At 38.8% G+C, this 22245-nt stretch overlaps 2 protein-coding genes across 2 annotated transcripts in view; one reads left to right on the top strand and one right to left on the bottom strand.

The window, feature by feature from the left end:
- Nucleotides 1-3186, bottom strand: part of LOC132152261 (R3H domain-containing protein 2-like) — a 43554-nt gene extending 40368 nt beyond the window's left edge. Inside the window, exon 1 of the mRNA XM_059561072.1 lies at nt 2748-3186. The gene's annotated coding sequence lies outside the window, so the exon portion shown is untranslated. The remainder of the gene's footprint in view (nt 1-2747) is intronic.
- The window catches only part of LOC132151479 (PRELI domain containing protein 3B-like), a 401075-nt gene that overhangs the window by 351537 nt on the left and 27293 nt on the right, over nt 1-22245 (top strand). The window lies entirely within an intron of this gene.

Here is a 22245-nt window from a genome sequence, read left to right on the forward strand (position 1 = left end):
AATTAATTCTGAGTTTTCCAGGCATAAAAACAATTTAAAAATTGCATCCAGTGTTTTTAGTGCTGTTAGTCATCTTTCTTATCAATAGGCATTGCAACAATACATTTAAACAGAAACACTTCACACAACATTAGAACGAAATAAAATGCTGAATTTAACAGTATTTTCTCATGATCTGTGTTGTGACATTTCAGCACACACACAATAATAATGTGAATTTCATTGATTACTATAAGAATCCAAAAACTATTTGGATGAAACGGTTGAACTCCTGTTAGAAAAGGAGCAGCAGAATTCATCCTCAGCGAACACAAACACTGATAATTAAGTGTTTCTGCACTCCTGAATAATTCAGCAGATTGATTTTCCCATTTCTGCACTTGTTTACTAAAACAACTACCCCTTATCTACTGTATTAGTGACAAAAGGAACAGAGCGTCTCGACTACAACACTTGGATGTCGCCTCTCAGGACAATCTCCGTTTATATGATACTGACGACAATCACAAACACACTCGAGACTCTTCCAGGAGCTTTAAATCAATGCCAATCATTTCTTTATGTCATGCAAAGCCAAACACAAACCTCAAGCCTCAATCGAAGAGACCGATCAGAGGGATATCAGATCTATTCTCTTCTAGAGAAACTCCTTTCATCAAGAACACATGGACACGGATTGAGAGTGATTGACAGCTGAGTGTTGACTAAAGCTCAAAGCACCTTTAAACACAACACACCTGATCTGAGATCATAACCTCTTCTAATATCATAGTGTGTATCTTCAGCTTTTCATGGAGCAAAACCATGTAAATATCACAATGTAGGGTCAGTCTTTCAAGAAACACTGTGCTCTGACAAGCCTGATTACTGAAGCTGTGGGTACAGAAATGTTAAAAAACAGTGTTGTTTTACTCTATTTCTGCTGTGACGGGATCTAAAGCATCTCAAGACTTCTCCAGAAGTCCATCATGAACATTTTGAACCCGCTGAACATGTCTTTCTTCTTTCATGCAAATCCAAACACAGAACTCTTCATGCAGACGTCATGCACAATGAAGAATTTCCTCAAGACCCCGTTTACACTCTTAAAAATAAATGTTCTTTATTAGCATTGGATGCATCCATGAAGAACCTTTCCACTGCACATAAAGATTTTTTTTTACAGTGGGAAAATAATATTAAACCAAGTGCGCACTACAAGACTGAAGATTGCTGCATTGTGCACAATTACAGACTCCTGAATCGTGCTCTTGGTGAAACACAACATTTCAAAGACTTCTCACAGAAAACCAGAGCATCTCGTTACTCAAAACAGCCTTTCATTAGCTTCTGTACAGCTTCAGTTCATTCATTCTGATTCCATTTCTTCAAGCAAACAAAAAACGTGAGCTCTAAAACAAGAGGAAACTGTGCTTGACATCTAGACTGAATACTTCCAAATGTATCCTTGCATAAAGATGCAAAGCTGAGGATCAATTAACATTGAAGGGATAGAGAAAAAAAATTCAACCCACTATCAAAGTAAATACTGACATCTTCATTAATAGGTTTAAATAAGAACTTGACACGCTAAAAAGAAGCCACTGAAAACAGATACTATGGAAGTCAATGGCTACCGTCAACTGTTCGGTTCCCAAGATTCTCCAAAACAACAGAAGAAAGGGTTTGGAACAACTAGAGAAAAGGTAACTGATGACATAGCACCTCTTTAATCTGATGAATTATACTAAAAATGATGTAAAACATGTAAGCACTGTTTCAACTTCCACAAGTTTTCTGTACCTTCTAATTGTAATTTTGATATTTCAGGGTGAGGCCCTGACTCAAAAAAACATGATATTACCAAATGTACCATGGTGCTTCAAAGGTAAAGTGTTACAGTCGTGGTTACATCCAAATCAAAACATGGCATTATCACAGTACTTTATATGATATATGATCATCGGACCTGCTAACCTGGTAAATACTAAAAGCATAGTGACCATTCACAGGGACTTGCATTACACTTTAAGTCAAGCTCAAAATAAGTATTTAGGCCCGTTCACACCAGAAACGATAATGTTCTGTTTATTAGTCTGTCGCTTTAAATGCTCGAGCTCGATGATTCTGATTGGCTGTCAATCAGTGTTGCCAAGTCTGCGGTTTTCGCGCGGATTCGGGTTACTTTAACACCGTTGCGCGGGTTATTTTTCACGTCCGCGAGTTGAAGCGACTTCACGAACGTGATATTTAGTTTCTGGAAGGCGAATTTTAACAGAAACGTGTATTTTACCTCCAGAACACGATTTTTAACCGGGGACCCCCTCTAAACGCTACTGGTCTATTTCTGGGCTTGTTTCGAGAAGCGATTGGACGGGTTTTGTTGTGAAAACCTGGCAACCCTGATGTCAATGTTTCCACACTTCATTTGCCGAAAAAACAACAAACAAACGTTCTAAGAAACGTCCTTTCCACTACAAAACACCACACTCATTAAAATTAAATTATTCTACTTATCGTTCTTGGAGCTTCAAACGAATTAACTCTGTTCTGATGAGCAGGAGTTTTAATAATAAGAGGGAGCTCTATTTAAAACGCGACGAATCGAGTAACGTTAGATCAACCACCGTTCTCCTCATAATCACGAATCAGAGTAACGTTAACAACACTTTGTGTGAAGAATTAACCGTTATCCTTTGACTGGCGACTTTACCAGAGACACACACATCGATACCTGTTCCATTTAAAGCGTTAAACGCGACACTTACCCGTTAATCCCTCACGTTCAGCCAACACGACGAAACAGCGCTGGTCCACGCTGTAGCTCGGCGTTCTGTGACGTTTTTGTAGCGTCTCCGGTGATTTGGAGTCAATATTTACCTCAAAGCACGGGTTAATTAATTAGCCTGTGGCGGCTAAGTGAACGCCAGCTAAGTCGAAATGACAATCGGCCGCCTCACGAGCTCGTGAGCGCATCACCACCGCTCAGGATGGGTTAGGTGAACATGTTTAGAGTCATAACCCTCCGGTAGCCGAGAAACGACAGCCCGCCGCCGCTTAATGCCGTTAAATCGCCACCGAGCACGAGTTCGCGGGGACTGTCAGCAGCGCGCAGTGATCAAACCGGAGCTCGAGTGGGCGGGGCCGTGACGTCAGAGGTAAACCTCACAAAAAGACCCCGACACAAAAACTCGGAGTTTCGCATCTGAGAGCAGCGCGGGTTCTGATCCGCGTTCTTGTGTGTTCAGGAGCAGCGAACGAAGGAACGGGAACGCGCTCAAACAAGAACGCGGTCTCTTTCTGCGCTTTACGTCACTGTTCCATGTGTTTGTGCTTACAGGAAACAGAGGATGGCGCTGTCGGATGAATATGCAAACAAGGGTTTAAAAATAGGCGATTGATTGCATCTGATTATATTTTATGGATATTGTAAAGCCTTGCTGCAATTTATTTTGTAAGAGTTAAACTGTAACAACCAATTATGTATTCAACGTCATCAACATCAATCTCTCTCTCTCTCTCTCTCTCTCTCTCTCTCTCTCTCTCTCTCTATATATATATATATATAAATATGCAAAAATTAAGTACTGATTACTTAAGTAATAAAGTTTATTTGAATTATCACTCAGTAGGTTATTCAACCAACTATTACAATGTCACAAATGCACAAATTCAAGTTATTTCTTATTTACATGTAATGTGTTCCTGTAGCTCAATTGGTAGAGCACTGCGTTATCAAGCGAAAGGTTGGGGGCCCGATTCCCCGGGAACACATGATATGTAAAAATTGATATCCTGAATGCACTGTAAGTCGCTTTGGATAAAAGCGTCTGCTAAATGCATATATTTAATTTTTAATTTAATGCATGCCTTCCCGAACATTTTTGATCTAAACATCTTTCATCTAATATATTTACTTGAAGTAGCCCTGAGACTTAAAATTTTATATTTTAATAATTCAGTATCAGATTTGGATTGTTTACGGTTCTCTGAAGTTGGTTAATGGTCACGTGACATGCAGGAAAACAAATTAAATGTTTTATTTTTTTTATTTTTTGATTGATGTTATTTTAAAATTATTTATTTTAATTGTCTGTTTTTATGATTTAATTAATTATTTGCTTTTCATTAAACTCACGAACCCCCTGCAGTTCCTTTATGAACCCTAGTTTTGGAAATCTTTATAATGTAATGTTCAGCCAACACGACGAAACAGCGCTGGTCCACGCTGTAGCTCGGCGTTCTGTGACGTTTTTGTAGCGTCTCCGGTGATTTGGAGTCAATATTTACCTCAAAGCACGGGTTAATTAATTAGCCTGTGGCGGCTAAGTGAACGCCAGCTAAGTCGAAATGACAATCGGCCGCCTCACGAGCTCGTGAGCGCATCACCACCGCTCAGGATGGGTTAGGTGAACATGTTTAGAGTCATAACCCTCCGGTAGCCGAGAAACGACAGCCCGCCGCCGCTTAATGCCGTTAAATCGCCACCGAGCACGAGTTCGCGGGGACTTCTTCTTCTTCTTCTTCTTCTAGGATTTAATGGCGGTTGGCAAACCAACTTAAAAGGTGCATTCCCGCCACCTACTGATATGGAGTGTGAAGCGCATATTTGGAAAGGAAGTTTAAACTAGATCTACTCTTTAAAAAAAAAAAAAAAAAAAAAAAAAAAAAAAAATTATATATATATATCCATATAAAATTTACACATAATGGAGTTTTAAATCCTATTAAATAATCCTGTTTCCTTTAAAAATATAAATAACTCATGATAAACTCTTGATTGTTTAGCACCTTGTCCTAGGAGAACCTGAAGTGTCAACTCATTGATTCCTACACTTCTTAAAGCATGTCTTAACTGGGACCGCTCTCTTTCATAAGCTTCGCATTCTAAAAGGACATGCTCTATATTTTCAACTAACCCACATTTGTCACAATTTCCATTCTCATGTTTACCAATTCTTTGTAAGCTTTGATTTAATAAACAATGTCCAATACGCATTCTTGTTATTAAAACATCCTCTTTCCGGTTTCCGAATCTTCTTCTCTCTGACCCAACTTTTCCTTGAATGCAGTAAAAATGTCTACCTTTCTTTCCTTCATTCCATTCTTTCTGCCAAATTTCCTGTATTTGTTTAGCTATTATCACTTTAATTTCTGTTTTACTTAATGCCACTTCAATGTCAATTTGTGAATGATTTAATGCCTGTTTAGCCTGATTATCAGCCTCCTCATTTCCTTTCACACCCATATGCGATGGAACCCATACAAGATTCACCAGAAGTCCATACTGTCTTGTTCTGTAAAGACTCTGCATTACTTCATTTATCATGTCTTGCCTTGCTGATGATGTTCCACTTTCCAAGCTATTTAGTGCGGATAAAGAATCTGTACATATCACTACCCTTGTTGGTTGGATTTCTTCTATCCACTGAAGCGCTAGACATATTGCAATAATTTCTGCAGAGAATACTGAAAGATAATCTGATATTCTTTTTGCTATTCTAATGTTAAAAAGTGGAATATATACCGCTACTGCTGTTTTCCCAGATTCTGGATCTTTTGAACCATCAGTGTATATTTGAACTGCACTATAATAACTTTGATCAATGTATTGCTGTATATTAAAATTTCCTAATCCATTTGTATTGTTATGCTTTTCTTTAAGCAATTGAGTATCAATCAAAGGCATTGGGAAAAACCAAGGAGGAATTGCTGACCTAGCCACAGTAGGAGCAACATTGAAGTCACTTAATCCCATTCTCCGGGCTTCCTCACTGGCCTTCCATCCAAAACTTGATAACTTTTTATGTCCATATTCCCAACAATCCTCCAACACCATTTTAACTGGGTGACTGTCCAAGTGTCCCTTTATACTTATAAAATACCTCATCTTTAACTTGAGCCTACGAATTACTTGAGGCATTACACCCATCTCTACTTGCACTGCTGTTATTGGAGAGGATCTAAACGCTCCACAACAAACTCGCAAAGCTTGTGACTGAATTGCCTCTATTTTTACGAGTTGTGTTTTGGATGCAGTGCAATATACCATACTGCCATAATCTATTGCTGATCTTATTAGAGCACAATATATTATTTTAAGAGACTGGCGACATGCTCCCCAATCAACTCCTGCTAAACACCTCATGATATTTAATGCTTTTTTGCATTTGTCAACCAGTTTCTGGATATGCATACTAAAATTCAATTTCAAATCCATCCATATACCCAGAAACCTCACAACTGCTGTTTGCTTCACTTCTTGTCCATACAATCTGATGTTAATGGTAGGGTTACTTTTCCTTTTTGCAAAACAAATTACCTGCGTTTTATCTACTGAAAACCGAAATCCCCATTCATTTGCCCAATTTTCTACCATTTTAACGGCATTCTGCAAACATCTTTCCACATTCTTTACATTACGCCCTCTTTTCCACAGTGCTCCATCATCCGCATATAAAGATCTTCCAATGCCCCTATCAACCTTTGTAAAGATGTCGTTAATCATAATATTAAACAGAATTGGACTACTAACGCTTCCCTGAGGTGTTCCATTCTCTATTGTGTGTATCTGAGAAAAAGCAGTACTTACTCTTACTTGTATAGTTCTGTTAAACAGGAAATCCCTGATCCAGTTATACATTCTTCCTTTAATTTCCATTTTTTCTAACTTAATTAAAAGTCCCTCTTTCCACATCATGTCATAAGCTTTTTCAACATCAAAAAATACCCCAACTAAAGCTTCCTTATTTACCTGAGCCTTTCTTATTTCAGATTCCAGGCACAGTACTGAGTCCATTGTATTACGTCCTTTCCTAAATCCACTTTGATAAGGTGATAAAATATTATCCCTTTCAATGACATATACTAATCTACTCATGACCATACGCTCCATTATTTTGCATAGATTAGACGTTAAAGCTATAGGTCTATAATTATTTGGCTGTGTATGATCTTTGCCTGGTTTTGGAATTGGCACTATGACACCATGCTTCCAGTCATTTGGTAACTTTCCTAACTCCCAAACCTTATTAAAAAGCCTCAAAATTGTCTCTAATGCTGTCTCTGATAAATGTTTTACCATCTCATAACAAATGTCATCTCTGCCTGGAGATGTTTGCTTAACCCCTGCAAGCGCTTTTTTCAATTCGTACAAATTAAACTCTGAATCCATTGTACTTCCTGAAAGTCCCTTTTCCTCCAATAAATGAGGATATTTACTTAGTATCTGGTCCCTAGTTTTCCTCGCATCCTCTGATAAATTCGAATTACTATGAATTTTAACGAATGTTTCTGCAAATACCTCTGCTTTACCGCTTTCAGATATAATTTGTCTATTATTATATTCTAATACAGGTATGTTGTAACCTCTTTGTATCCCTCCCATCTTTCGTATCATATTCCATAACTCACTTATTTCAATGTCTTCCCCTATTCTATTACAAAATTCCCTCCAATAATTTCTTTTAGATGTCCGAATGACTCTTCTCACTATAGCTTGTGCCCTTTTATAACTTATTAAATCATTATAATTAAGTGACCTTCTTACCTTCTTGAGTGCTTTATTTCTCCTTTTTGTTGCCTCACTACACTCCTCGTTCCACCATGGCATAACTTTCTTCCTGCTGCCTGCCTTCCTCTTACCTATTACTTCTACTGCTGTACTCTGAAGAACCTTGCATATTTCATTATTAAAAACATCAACATCTTCTATACATTTACTAATGTCCTTCATTTTGCTTCCACATAACTCCTTATACTTATCCCAATCCGCTGACTTGAACCTCCACCTAGGCATTCTTTCCCCCACTCTTTGTTCTATATCTACTCCAACTTTACTGCAAATAGGAAAATGATCACTTCCTACAGTACTTTGTTTTAGTACTTTCCATTCACATTTACTCGCTAAACTTTCAGATACTATTGTCAAGTCTAATACCGAATGCCTTCCCTTATTCAAATCAATTCTAGTATGACTTCCATCATTAATGCACACTAATCTTCCCCAATCTAGCATATCTTCAATGATCTTACCATTATAATCTGTTTTTGCGCTTCCCCATATTGAACTATGAGCGTTAAAATCACCACACCACACCATTTTTTGACTTTCATTTCCTCCTATACTTTCTAGAATATCCTTGCTTAACCTATCACATGGATTGTAAAAATTAATTACTCTAATACACCTTGATCCTTCCCATATTTCCACCACCACAACTTCTACTTCCCCATCTACCTCAACTGTTTTATACCCGATTCCTTGCTTTATAAAAGTAGCTACTCCACCTCCATTCCCTTGTTGTCTATCCCTCCGAATAGTAGTATATCCATGTATTAGAAAGTTATATTGTGACTTAAGCCAAGTTTCCTGTATACATATAATATCTGGGCCTTTCTCTTGGTCTGCTATAAATTTCTTAAACTCCTGTCCATTTGCAATCAAACTTCTTGCATTCCATTGCAAAATATATAACACCATTAAGATCCACCACATGTTGTCTGACTATTTACTGCTTGACTATTTAATGTTGGAATCTTGAGCCTTTCATTTATCATGTCAACAGTAACATTCCCCAGATCCAAGTACTTTTCTGCAGCTCTGATAATGATTTTAATTCTTTCAGTCCTGCTTTCAGTTTGAGCTGAACAGTTCACTACTTCAGCGATAAATGTTACAAATGCCACTTTATCATCCACTACTACCTTTTCATCTCTTTGTTCTTTACTCTGTTGTTTTGAATGAATTTCTTCATTCATATTTTCATTTGTTTTAGGAATCTGGTTTACTTTCTTCAATGCCTCAGCGTATGTTATTCCTTCTGTCGTTCTAACATTTTGAACCTTGACTGCCTTTTTCCGTACCTGACAACCACCGTATCCTGCACTATGATCCCCACCACAGTTGCAGCATTTAGGATTTACACCTTGCCCACATTTGCCGTACTCATGTTCACCTCCACACCGCGCACATCTCTGCTTACCTCTGCATACTGCCGCTACATGACCGAATTTTTGACACTTATAACATCTTAGCGGCGGAGGAACGTATGGTCTTACTGCATATCTTACAAATCCTAAATAAACTTTCTCTGGCATTTTATTTTCATCAAAGTTTATCATTACTGAGAGGCTATCCATCTTCTCGTTATTTCTAACACACTTGAGCCGTTTAACAAACTTTACTGCTGCTCCCGTGATATTTCTTTTAATCTTCTCCTCCGTGACATCTGTCGGAATCCCTGTTACAACACCTCTAACCCAATTCTTTTCTTCCGGTATCGAGCACAACACCTTATGTCCAATCATCGATTTTATACCCAGAGCTGATTTTTGCTGCCTACTGTCTTTACAAAACAACAACAGATTGCCATCCCTCAAAGTCGTAATGCTTTCAACTGTCCCTATCATTTCTTTCAATGTTTTCGTCAGCTTCAACGGATTAATCGCATTTACAGAGTCAACAAACTTCAACAATACCTTATATTCCTCTTTCCTTCTTCTAGTCTGGAGATTTCCTTTCTCACTACCTGATTCTGAAGATTGTTTCTTTCTTTTCCGATTTTCTACTACACTCCACTTACTACTTCCATTCTCGCCGCCTCCACTATCCACATCCTCCATTTCCGGATCACTTCCGGAATCTACGCTACTTCCTTCCATCATCACTCCACACCTCCACCCCACAAAGTCGGGTTGCCGTTGTCGCCAATGCCACAACCTTTTCCGCTTGAGAACTCCCGCTCCCAACCACCGACTCAGCTCCTTCGCGGGGACTGTCAGCAGCGCGCAGTGATCAAACCGGAGCTCGAGTGGGCGGGGCCGTGACGTCAGAGGTAAACCTCACAAAAAGACCCCGACACAAAAACTCGGAGTTTCGCATCTGAGAGCAGCGCGGGTTCTGATCCGCGTTCTTGTGTGTTCAGGAGCAGCGAACGAAGGAACGGGAACGCGCTCAAACAAGAACGCGGTCTCTTTCTGCGCTTTACGTCACTGTTCCATGTGTTTGTGCTTACAGGAAACAGAGGATGGCGCTGTCGGATGAATATGCAAACAAGGGTTTAAAAATAGGCGATTGATTGCATCTGATTATATTTTATGGATATTGTAAAGCCTTGCTGCAATTTATTTTGTAAGAGTTAAACTGTAACAACCAATTATGTATTCAACGTCATCAACATCAATCTCTCTCTCTCTCTCTCTCTCTCTCTCTCTCTCTCTCTCTCTCTATATATATATATATATATATATATAAATATGCAAAAATTAAGTACTGATTACTTAAGTAATAAAGTTTATTTGAATTATCACTCAGTAGGTTATTCAACCAACTATTACAATGTCACAAATGCACAAATTCAAGTTATTTCTTATTTACATGTAATGTGTTCCTGTAGCTCAATTGGTAGAGCACTGCGTTATCAAGCGAAAGGTTGGGGGCCCGATTCCCCGGGAACACATGATATGTAAAAATTGATATCCTGAATGCACTGTAAGTCGCTTTGGATAAAAGCGTCTGCTAAATGCATATATTTAATTTTTAATTTAATGCATGCCTTCCCGAACATTTTTGATCTAAACATCTTTCATCTAATATATTTACTTGAAGTAGCCCTGAGACTTAAAATTTTATATTTTAATAATTCAGTATCAGATTTGGATTGTTTACGGTTCTCTGAAGTTGGTTAATGGTCACGTGACATGCAGGAAAACAAATTAAATGTTTTATTTTTTTTATTTTTTGATTGATGTTATTTTAAAATTATTTATTTTAATTGTCTGTTTTTATGATTTAATTAATTATTTGCTTTTCATTAAACTCACGAACCCCCTGCAGTTCCTTTATGAACCCTAGTTTTGGAAATCTTTATAATGTAATGTTTAATGCACTTCATGTTTTGTTGTTGTTGTTGTTTGTTTGTTTGTTTTGTTTTTGCATTTTAAAATTTCGTACAAAATTGTCTTGTTTAAATCAATTTGATAAATGAATCAGATCAGAAGTAATCAAAAAGTAATCTGATTATATTTCCTAAAATGTTTAAAGGGATCATATGATGCAATTTCAATTGTTCATTTCTCTTTGGAGTGTTACAAGCTCTTGGTGCATGAAGAAGATCTGTAAAGTTACAAAGACTAAAGTCTCAAATCCAAAGAGATATTCTTTAGAACTGTACGTTTCTCATGTATGATTGAGATTAAGCTTTTTATGTGTGTGTGATTACAAGTTCAAGTTCAAGTCTGCTTTATTGTCAATTTCCACATGTACAGTACATACAGAGAATCGAAATTGCGTTACTCTCAGACCCCGGTGCATACAGATAACATTAACATTAAAGCCTAAAAAATCTAGATCAAATATAAAATGTAGATACAACTACAACCCGAATTCCGGAAAAGTTGGGACGTTTTTTAAATTTGAATAAAATGAAAACTAAAAGACTTTCAAATCACATGAGCCAATATTTTATTCACAATAGAACATAGATAACATAGCAAATGTTTAAACTGAGAAAGTTTACAATTTTATGCACAAAATGAGCTCATTTCAATTTTGATTTCTGCTACAGGTCTCAAAATAGTTGGGACGGGGCATGTTTACCATGGTGTAGCATCTCCTTTTCTTTTCAAAACAGTTTGAAGACGTCTGGGCATTGAGGCTATGAGTTGCTGGAGTTTTGCTGTTGGAATTTGGTCCCATTCTTGCCTTATATAGATTTCCAGCTGCTGAAGAGTTCGTGGTCGTCTTTGACGTATTTTTCGTTTAATGATGCGCCAAATGTTCTCTATAGGTGAAAGATCTGGACTGCAGGCAGGCCAGGTTAGCACCCGGACTCTTCTACGACGAAGCCATGCTGTTGTTATAGCTGCAGTATGTGGTTTTGCATTGTCCTGCTGAAATAAACAAGGCCTTCCCTGAAATAGACGTTGTTTGGAGGGAAGCATATGTTGTTCTAAAACCTTTATATACCTTTCAGCATTCACAGAGCCTTCCAAAACATGCAAGCTGCCCATACCATATGCACTTATGCACCCCCATACCATCAGAGATGCTGGCTTTTGAACTGAACGCTGATAACATGCTGGAAGGTCTCCCTCCTCTTTAGCCCGGAGGACACGGCGTCCGTGATTTCCAACAAGAATGTCAAATTTGGACTCGTCTGACCATAAAACACTATTCCACTTTGAAATAGTCCATTTTAAATGAGCCTTGGCCCACAGGACACGACGGCGCTTCTGGACCATGTTCACATATGGCTTCCTTTTTGCATGATAGAGCTTTAGTTGGCATCTGCTGATGGCACGGCGGATTGTGTTTACCGACAGTGGTTTCTGAAAGTATTCCTGGGCCCATTTAGTAATGTCATTGACACAATCATGCCGATGAGTGATGTAGTGTCGTCTGAGAGCCCGAAGACCACGGGCATCCAATAAAGGTCTCCGGCCTTGTCCCTTACGCACAGAGATTTCTCCAGTTTCTCTGAATCTTTTGATGATGTTATGCACTGTAGATGATGAGATTTGCAAAGCCTTTGCAATTTGACGTTGAGGAATTTTTTTACGCAGTCTTTCACAGATTGGAGAGCCTCTGCCCATCTTTACTTTTAAATTTTAAATGAGCTAATTAAGTGGATAAAAGTGTTAAATTTCTCAGTTTAAACATTTGCTACATTATCTATGTTCTATTGTGAATAAAATATTGGCTCATGTTATTTGAAATTTTCATTTTATTAAAATTTAAAAAACGTCCCCACTTTTCCGGAATTCGGGTTGTATACAATAAGGGAATGTAAAAAAAAGGCATATAATAAAATTAAAAATAAAGTTAAATAAAGCAGCCCAAGGCAAATGACAGATATAGTGCAAATCAATGAAGTGAACAACAGTGCAGATAAAAGATTTTTAGTGCAAAAAAAATCCCTTATTAAAAATATCTTAAGTCTGATTGAAGTGACAAGTGACAAAAGGCTCAAGAGCAGTTATTTTATTTAACTGACTGATGAGGTAGTGGAATGACGTCAATTCCATGCTGAATGATGTAGTGAGCAGACCAATGCTGCACAAAGTGACTAGTGCATGCCATCATATAATTAGTGTGTGTGTGTGGGGGGGGGGGGGGGGTCATAGTTCAGTGGTGCCTGGGGCAGAAGAGGGGAGGGGGGGCAAGTTCGGGAGTGAGTTAAGCTTCCTGACAGCCTGGTGGATGAAGCTGTCCTTCAGTCTGCTGGTCCTGGCCTGGAGACTCCGCAGTCTCCTCCCTGATGGTAGTTGGCTGAAGAAGCTGTGTGATGGGTGAGTGGGTTCACCTGTGATGCAGAGGGCTTTGCGGGTGAGACGTGTTCTCTGATGCTCTCGATGGTGCCTCTGTAGAAGGTGTACATGATGTGGGGTGGGGCTCTGGCTCTCCTCAGTTTGCGGAGGAAGTAGAGACGCTGTTGTGATTCCTTGGCCAGTGTGGCTGTGTTTTCAGTCCAGGAGAGGTCCTCTGTGATGTGCACACCCAGGAACTTGGAGCTGCTCACTCTCTCCACAGTCGCACCGTTGATGGTCAGAGGAACGTGCTGAGTGTGTGCTCTCCTGAAGTCTACAACAATCTCCTTTTGTCTTCTCCACGTTCAGAGAGAAATTGTTGTCACTGCACCACTTGGCCAGGCGGCTCACCTCAATCCTGTAGTTTGTCTCATCTTTGTTGCTAATAAGACCCACCACAGTCGTGTCATCTGCAAACTTAATAAAGAGGTTGGAGTTGTTGGGTCAGCAGAGTGAAGAGGATGGGGCTCAGCACACATTCTTGGGGGGTCCCAGTGTTCATTGTGATGGTGCTGGTTGGTTGCAGGAGTTGTTATTGGTGTGAACTGTAATATGCTCTGGTCCCCTCCCTGCTTACCGTGGTGATGAGATGCATAACAGATTGTCATCACTCAATGGCTGGATGTCTAAGTGGTGCCCACAGAATAACATAGGTTTCATAGACAATTGGACGAGCTTTTGGGGCAGACCTGACCTGTTTAAAAGAGATGGTCTTCATCCCTCCTGGGGTGGCGCCACTCTTCTCTCTAGAAATATGGCAAATAGTCTTAGTGTTTATACTTGACTAACTGGGGCCCAGGTCAGGAAGCAGACAGACTGGCTAAACCGACCGTCTGCTAGCTGCCTCCCGTCACAGAGGTCAGTTAATTCTCAGCACATAGAGACTTTTTCACCTAGATATCACACTATAGAGACTGTGTCTGTTCCCCGAACTAGAAAATACAAAAAACGTCCAAACCAAGTTAAGATTAACAATTTAATTGAGGTTCAACAAATAAAAAACAGAAGCAATATGGATAAACAAATGATAAAGCTTGGCTTATTGAATATCAGATCCCTTTCTACGAAAACACTTTTTGTAAATAATATGATCACTGATCATAATATAGATGTACTCTGTTTGACAGAAACCTGGCTAAAACCTGATGATTACATTATTTTAAATGAGTCCACCCCCCAAGATTACTGTTATAAACATGAGCCGCGTCTAAAAGGCAAAGGGGGAGGAGTTGCTTTAATTTATAACAACGTTTTCAGGATTTCTCAGAGGGCAGGCTTCAAGTATAACTCGTTTGAAGTAATGGTGCTTCATATAACATTATCCAGAGAAACAAATGTTAATGATAAATCCCCTGTTATGTTTGTACTGGCTACTGTATACAGGCCACCAGGGCACCATACAGACTTTATTAAAGAGTTTGGTGATTTTACATCCGAGTTAGTTCTGGCTGCAGATAAAGTTTTAATAGTTGGTGATTTTAATATCCATGTTGATAATGAAAACGATGCATTGGGATCAGCATTTATAGACATTCTGAACTCTATTGGTGTTAGACAACACGTTTCAGGACCTACTCATTGTCGAAATCATACTCTAGATTTAATACTGTCACATGGAATTGATGTTGATGGTGTTGAAATTATTCAGCCAAGTGATGATATCTCAGATCATTATTTAGTTCTTTGCAAAATTCATATAGCCAAAATTGTAAATTCTACTTCTTGTTACAAGTATGGAAGAACCATCACTTCTACCACAAAAGACTGCTTTTTAAGTTATCTTCCTGATGTATCCAAATTCCTTAGCATATCCAAAAACTCAGAACAACTTGATGATGTAACAGAAACTATGGACTCTCTCTTTTCTAGCACTTTAAATAAAGTTGCTCCTTTACGCTTAAGGAAGGTTAAGGAAAACAGTTTGACACCATGGTATAATGAGCATACTCGCACCCTAAAGAGAGCAGCCCGAAAAATGGAGCGCAGCTGGAGGAAAACAAAACTAGAGGTATTTCGTATTGCTTGGCGGGAAAGTAACATATCCTACAGAAAAGCATTAAAAACTGCTAGATCCGATTACTTTTCTTCTCTTTTAGAAGAAAACAAACATAACCCCAGGTATTTATTCAATACAGTGGCTAAATTAATGAAAAATAAAGCCTCAACAAGTGTTGACATTTCCCAACACCACAGCAGTAATGACTTTATGAACTACTTTAGTTCTAAAATCGATACTATTAGAGATAAAATTGCAACCATTCAGCCGTCAGCTACAGTATCACATCAGACAGTGCACTATAGACCCCCTGAGGAACAGTTCCACTCATTCTCTACTATAGGAGAGGAAGAATTGTATAAACTTGTTAAATCATCTAAACCAACAACATGTATGTTAGACCCTATACCATCTAAGCTCCTGAAAGAGGTGCTTCCAGAGGTCATAGATCCTCTTCTGACTATTATTAATTGCTCATTGTCATTAGGACATGTCCCCAAAACCTTCAAACTGGCTGTTATTAAGCCTCTCATCAAAAAACCACAACTTGACCCCAAAGAACTAGTTAATTATAGACCAATCTCGAATCTCCCTTTTCTGTCCAAGATACTAGAAAAGGTGGTATCCACACAATTATATTCCTTCTTAGAGAAAAATGGTATATGTGAGGATTTCCAGTCAGGATTTAGACCGTATCATAGTTCTGAGACTGCTCTCCTTAGAGTTACAAATGATCTGCTCTCATCATCTGATCGTGGGTGTATCTCTCTATTAGTTTTATTGGATCTTAGTGCTGCGTTTGACACAATTGACCACAACATTCTTTTGCATAGACTTGAATACTTTGTTGGCATCAGTGGAAGTGCATTAGCATGGTTTAAATCCTACTTATATGACCGCCATCAGTTCGTAGCAGTGAATGAAGATGTATCCTATCGATCACAAGTGGAGTATGGAGTACCTCAAGGCTCAGTACTAGGGCCGCTACTCTTCACGCTTTATATGTTACCCTTGGGAGATATCATCAGGAAACATGGTGTTAGCTTTCACTGTTATGCTGATGATACTCAGCTCTATATTTCTTCGCAGCCCGGTGAAACACACCAATTTGAAAAACTAATGGATTGCATAGTCGATATAAAAAACTGGATGACGAGTAATTTCTTACTGCTAAATTCTGAAAAAACAGAGGTGTTAATTATAGGACCTAAAAACTCTGCTTGTAATAACCTAGAACACTGTCTAAGACTTGATGGTTGCTCTGTCAATTCTTCATCATCAGTTAGGAACCTAGGTGTGCTACTTGATCGCAATCTTTCCTTAGAAAGCCACGTTTCTAGCATTTGTAAAACTGCATTTTTCCATCTCAAAAATATATCTAAATTACGGCCTATGCTCTCAATGTCAAATGCAGAAATGTTAATCCATGCATTTATGACCTCAAGGTTAGATTATTGTAATGCTTTATTGGGTGGTTGTTCTGCACGCTTAGTAAACAAACTACAGCTAGTCCAAAATGCAGCAGCAAGAGTTCTTACTAGAACCAGGAAGTATGACCATATTAGCCCGGTCCTGTCAACACTGCTCCCTATCAAGCATCGCATAGATTTTAAAATATTGCTTATTACTTATAAAGCCCTGAATGGTTTAGCACCTCAGTATTTGAATGAGCTCCTTTTACATTATAATCCTCTACGTCCGCTACGTTCTCAAAACTCAGGCAATTTGATAATACCTAGAATATCAAAATCAACTGCAGGCGGCAGATCCTTTTCCTATTTGGCGCCCAAACTCTGGAATAACCTACCTAACATTGTTCGAGAGGCAGACACACTCTTGCAGTTTAAATCTAGATTAAAGACCCATCTCTTTAACCTGGCATACACATAACATACTAATATGCTTTTATTATCCAAATCCGTTAAAGGATTTTTAGGCTGCATTAATTAGGTAAACCGGAACCTGAAACACTTCCCATAACAACCTATGTACTTGCTACATCATTAGAAGAATGGCATCTACGCTAATATTTGTCTGTTTCTCTCTTGTTCCGAGGTCACCGTGGCCACCAGATCCAGTCTGTGTCCAGATCAGAGGGTCACTGCAGTCACCCGGATCCAGTACGTATCCAGACCAGATGGTGGATCAGCACCTAGAAAGGACCTCTACATCCCTGAAAGACAGCGGAGACCAGGACAACTAGAGCCCCAGATACAGATCCCCTGTAAAGACCTTGTCTCAGAGGAGCACCAGGACAAGACCACAGGAAACAGATGATTCTTCTGCACAATCTGACTTTGCTGCAGCCTGGAATTGAACTACTGGTTTCGTCTGGTCAGAGGAGAACTGGCCCCCCAACTGAGCCTGGTTTCTCCCAAGGTTTTTTTCTCCATTCTGTCACCGATGGAGTTTCGGTTCCTTGCCACTGTCGCCTCTGGCTTGCTTAGTTGGGGACACTTCATCTACAGCGATATCATTGACTTGATTGCAAATAAATGCACAGACACTATTTAACTGAACAGAGATGACATAACTGAATCCAATGATGAACTGCCTTTAACTATCATTTTTGCATTATTGACACTGTTTTCCTAATGAATGTTGTTCAGTTGCTTTGACGCAATGTATTTTGTTTAAAGCGCTATATAAATAAAGGTGACATTGACATTGACATTGAACGGTTGTGTGGAGAGGTGTTCAGGGCAGGTGATGGGTGTTCTTTCAAACCTGCAGTAAAACTTGTTCAGATCGTCTGCCAGTCGTTGATTCTCCACAGTGCTGGGGGGTGGTGTCTTGTAGTTGGTAATCTCTTTCAGACTTTTCCACACTGATGCTGAGTCGTTCGAAGTGAACTGAGTCCTTATTTTTCCAGAATAATTCCTCTTTGCCACTCTGATCTCCTTTTCCAGTGTGTATTTAGCCTGTTATCATGTAAGCATCTTCTTTGGCCTGACGGAGCTGTCTGAGTTTTGCAGTGAACCACGGTTTGTCATTGTTATAATTTAGTTGAGTCTTGGTAGGAATACACATATCCTCACAGTAACTGATATATGATGTTACGGTCTCTGTGAGTTCATCCAGATCGGTGGCAGCAGCTTCAAAAACACTCCAGTCAGTGAGGTCAAAACAAGATTGTAAATCCTGCTCTGCTTCAGTAGTCCATCTTTTTACAGTCCTTGATACAGGTTTAGCTGATTTTAGTTTCTGCCTGTAGGTCGGTATAAGATGAACCAGAAGGTGATCAGAACGTCCCAAAGCTGCTCGTGGAACAGAGTGATATGCATCCTTTATTGTTGTGTAACAGTAGGTGTTTCTCAATGTCAAGGAAGGATCCTCGGAAGCCAGTATTTCAAGGATGCTACGTCATCGACATCCGTCGAAGGACTGTTCCAATGTCGAGGATCCCCGGAATTTCAACCTAGGACTGAGTCCTTCGTTCGAAAAATATCCCATACACAGGAAAGGATGCATATGTGTATCCTTCGTGCTCTCAAATCACCCACAATCCTATGCGCGCAGCTTTGCTATCTTGTTCAAAAATTCAAAAATGTCGAACGTTAGAGGAGTCGGAGCGTTAACGGTTTTTATTTATGTTACCAAACATTTGTTATAACTGTAGTAAATATAAGTAAAGTTTAAATGCCAGTACAAATTACTACCATATTGATATTGTAAATTATACAAATACAAATGGTTAACTGAACCGGACCTGTCATTTAACAATTGGTTGCGTCATCGGCATTTCTATTATAAATAACTAGTTAAGTTGTCCAAAGTAATTTAACGATACCATTCACAGCGTTATTCAAACGGACCTTTTCACTGACGTAATGACGCAATTACGTGCACTTGCTAGCCTGTTCCATTTACGTGTTCTCCGAATGCTAAAGAGGAGTCTCGCCTAGCCTCTGAAGGAAGTGACTTGGAAGGACCAGTCCTGCCAAGGAAGTATCCTTGTCTTGACATTGAGAAACGCCTATATGCATCCTTTCCTGTGTATGGGATATTTTTCGAACGAAGGACTCAGTCCTAGGTTGAAATTCCGGGGATCCTCGACATTGGAACAGTCCTTCGATGGATGTCGATGACGTAGCATCCTCGAAACGCTGGCTTCCGAGGATCCTTCCTTGACATTGAGAAACACCTTTTATTTATTTATTTATTTTTTTCATTACTTTTTGTTAGAATTTCCCAACATTTTATAACAGTAGCCAGGTGGCGAAGACAAGAAAAAAAAATTACATTACAATGTCACTTGCAATCGCTACTTGCACTCTCCGCTACCTGTGACGTCACTTGCAATCAAAACAAATCGTGCATGTTGCCAATGGAGACAAGACACTGTGGTGGTGAAAAAAAAATTAAACCTAATTTAGTACTATAACGTACAGGGTCCTGCAAGAAAAAGACAAGACTGGCAAATCCGTGGCCAGAACAGCAGAATATGAACGTAAAAGTCTTTCGTTAAGCGTTTTCCTCCTGTAGAAAAAACAAACACTTAATATGGCATAATGTATTAAGATACATTAAGTTCAATTAAAAGACCAAATTCAAAATATAGTTATTATGTAATGTACTACAAGGCAAGCAGATGGCTATGAACACAATGCGCATATTCTGCTGTTCTGCCCACGGATTTGCCAGTCTTGTCTTTTTCTTGCAGGACCCTGTACGTTATAGTACTACATTAGGTTTAATCGTTTAATAACCATCACAGCGTCTTGTCTCCATGGCAACACGCAGGATTTGTGTTGATTGCAAGTGACGTCACAGGTAGCGGAGAGTGCAAGTAGCGATCGCAAGTGACATTGTAATTTAGTTTCTATTTTCTTGTCTTCGCCACCTGGCTACTTTTATAAAATGTTGGGAAATTCAAACAAAAAGTAATGAAAAAAAAATCAACAAAATAAAAAATAAAGACTGCAAGTCATGTCACTAGCGGAAGTGCAAGTGTCTGACTCTGAATGCAAGTCTGAGAGTGCAAGTGCAAGTCTGCAGCCAGACCCTCTTCGCTCGCTTCCCCCGTCTGCTCAACAACGTTCAGTAAAACGTCTGAATAATTGAAATCCGGAAAAATATCTTGTGGTGCGTTCTGCCGAATGTTCAGCAGTTCATCCCTGGTGATTGCAGGAATATAACTAAAGACAGGACAAACTAACAAAAACACAAAAACAACTGCAGAGCACGTCACGGAGGCAGCCATCCTGTATCGGCGCCAGAGGATTAATTAAATGAACTTTGGTCCATTTAATTAAAACTCTGGTCCATTCTAATATTTCAAAGCAGAGTCTAGCTTAGATGTCAGACTTGTATTGTTTAAATTTACATTTAAAACGAAGACAATGTTGAGCTTATCAGTCAAATCAAAAGGTTTAATAGCACGTGTTGTGCTTGATTTCAGGTTTCCATGAGTGACGTGCCGATCCACTGACTTGGCATGGTTTCAGTGTGTCCTACCTGTTACTTGTTGATTTTTCTTCCAAATTCCAAATAAAGCACACAATGAACTCACACTTCACTTTCACCTTTCTCCTATATAGTGTGACCACGGCAGATCAGTTTGTACCTGTAATGTGATGAAGGAATATTTCTTCTCAAACACTCGTTGAGCCCATTAGGTCATCTTGTGGGGTCATTTTCACAATCTTGGGTATTTTTGTGCAACTGATCTGCTGGATCAGCAGTCAGGTCAGTGTCTCTAACAAACTGATGCATTATGCTGCACTGCACTGGATCAAACTGGATTGGTTTGCCCCCATGTCCTTAAAAAAAAAAAAAAAAAAAAAAAAAAAACCTAATGAGGGCAATTCAACCTTGAGCATGCTTATAGTACTCTAGAGTCAGAAATGTTACTTTTCAGTTAAAATTTAAGATTTGTTTGCATGCAATATGAAAATAACAATTTTATGCACCATTGTAATCAATATGAGCTTTAATGTGTTGGAATGTAAGAACTGAGATGTAGCAATTTATGAAAAACCTGCTTTAACTAGCAGTAGTGATTGGATCATGTTATCTGGATTTAAAAATGAAGCAATCATAATTAGAGTATATGACATTTTAAAATGCAGTATGTGTCTCTGTCAGAACTCTTATTAACTCATGATACTTCACATGCAGTGATGTCTTTATGAGCAGTTTCGGTCTAAACACATATGTGTCAGCTTCAGCAAACATGTAACATTTCCTTTAATTAAAGTTCTCAATCTCCCCTAATAAAAAGTGAAAACACATTTTTCAGTATTTAGTGGCATAACAGTTGTCTGAGAAGAACTTTGTGAGGTAGGCTAATGTTAGTCTGAAATGATTAAATTCGACATCTAAATATAACTTGAGAAGCAAACTAAACCAAACCAAAGCATTTAATAGAACATGGTGTTTACTGATGTGGCTAAAAAAGACTCGCTCAAAAAAGAAATAGAAGCAAGAGAGTTAAAGGTTATCAGGACACATTTGGTACAACAAACATTTGTGGAGTCACAACATTAACGAGAATACAAAAGATTCCTACCATTTTTAAAGAATTCTGTGATTATCAAAAGACAAATGGCAGATGATGAACGACAAATAACGCTAAACTTTAATACAAAAAGAGGATAAACGTGACAGTTTACAAATGCATTTATAAATGCAACAGTAACTCGTGCACAGAGGACATTCATCATGATATGAACAGTGATGTGTGTCCGCTAGACGGCGCCTGCGCACTGCGAGCATCCCTTCAATGCCTGCGGGTTCATTAATCATCATCTCTGTGTTAATTAATCACCCTCAATCACTCCACATGCCCATGTAGGGATGAAAAAGACTCTATCGATATTCTTCACCGTTGCACTTTATTTATTATTTGAGTTCAATACATGAAGTGTTAAATGACCAGACAGTGAACAGTTTGATGCACAAGCTCAGTCTCTGTGAAAAAAGACATTTTGAATAAATTTCACTTAAAAAATGGGCAAATA

Source organism: Carassius carassius, chromosome 10 (genome assembly GCF_963082965.1).
Source record: "Carassius carassius chromosome 10, fCarCar2.1, whole genome shotgun sequence".
In the NCBI taxonomy this organism is placed as follows: Eukaryota; Metazoa; Chordata; class Actinopteri; order Cypriniformes; family Cyprinidae; genus Carassius; species Carassius carassius.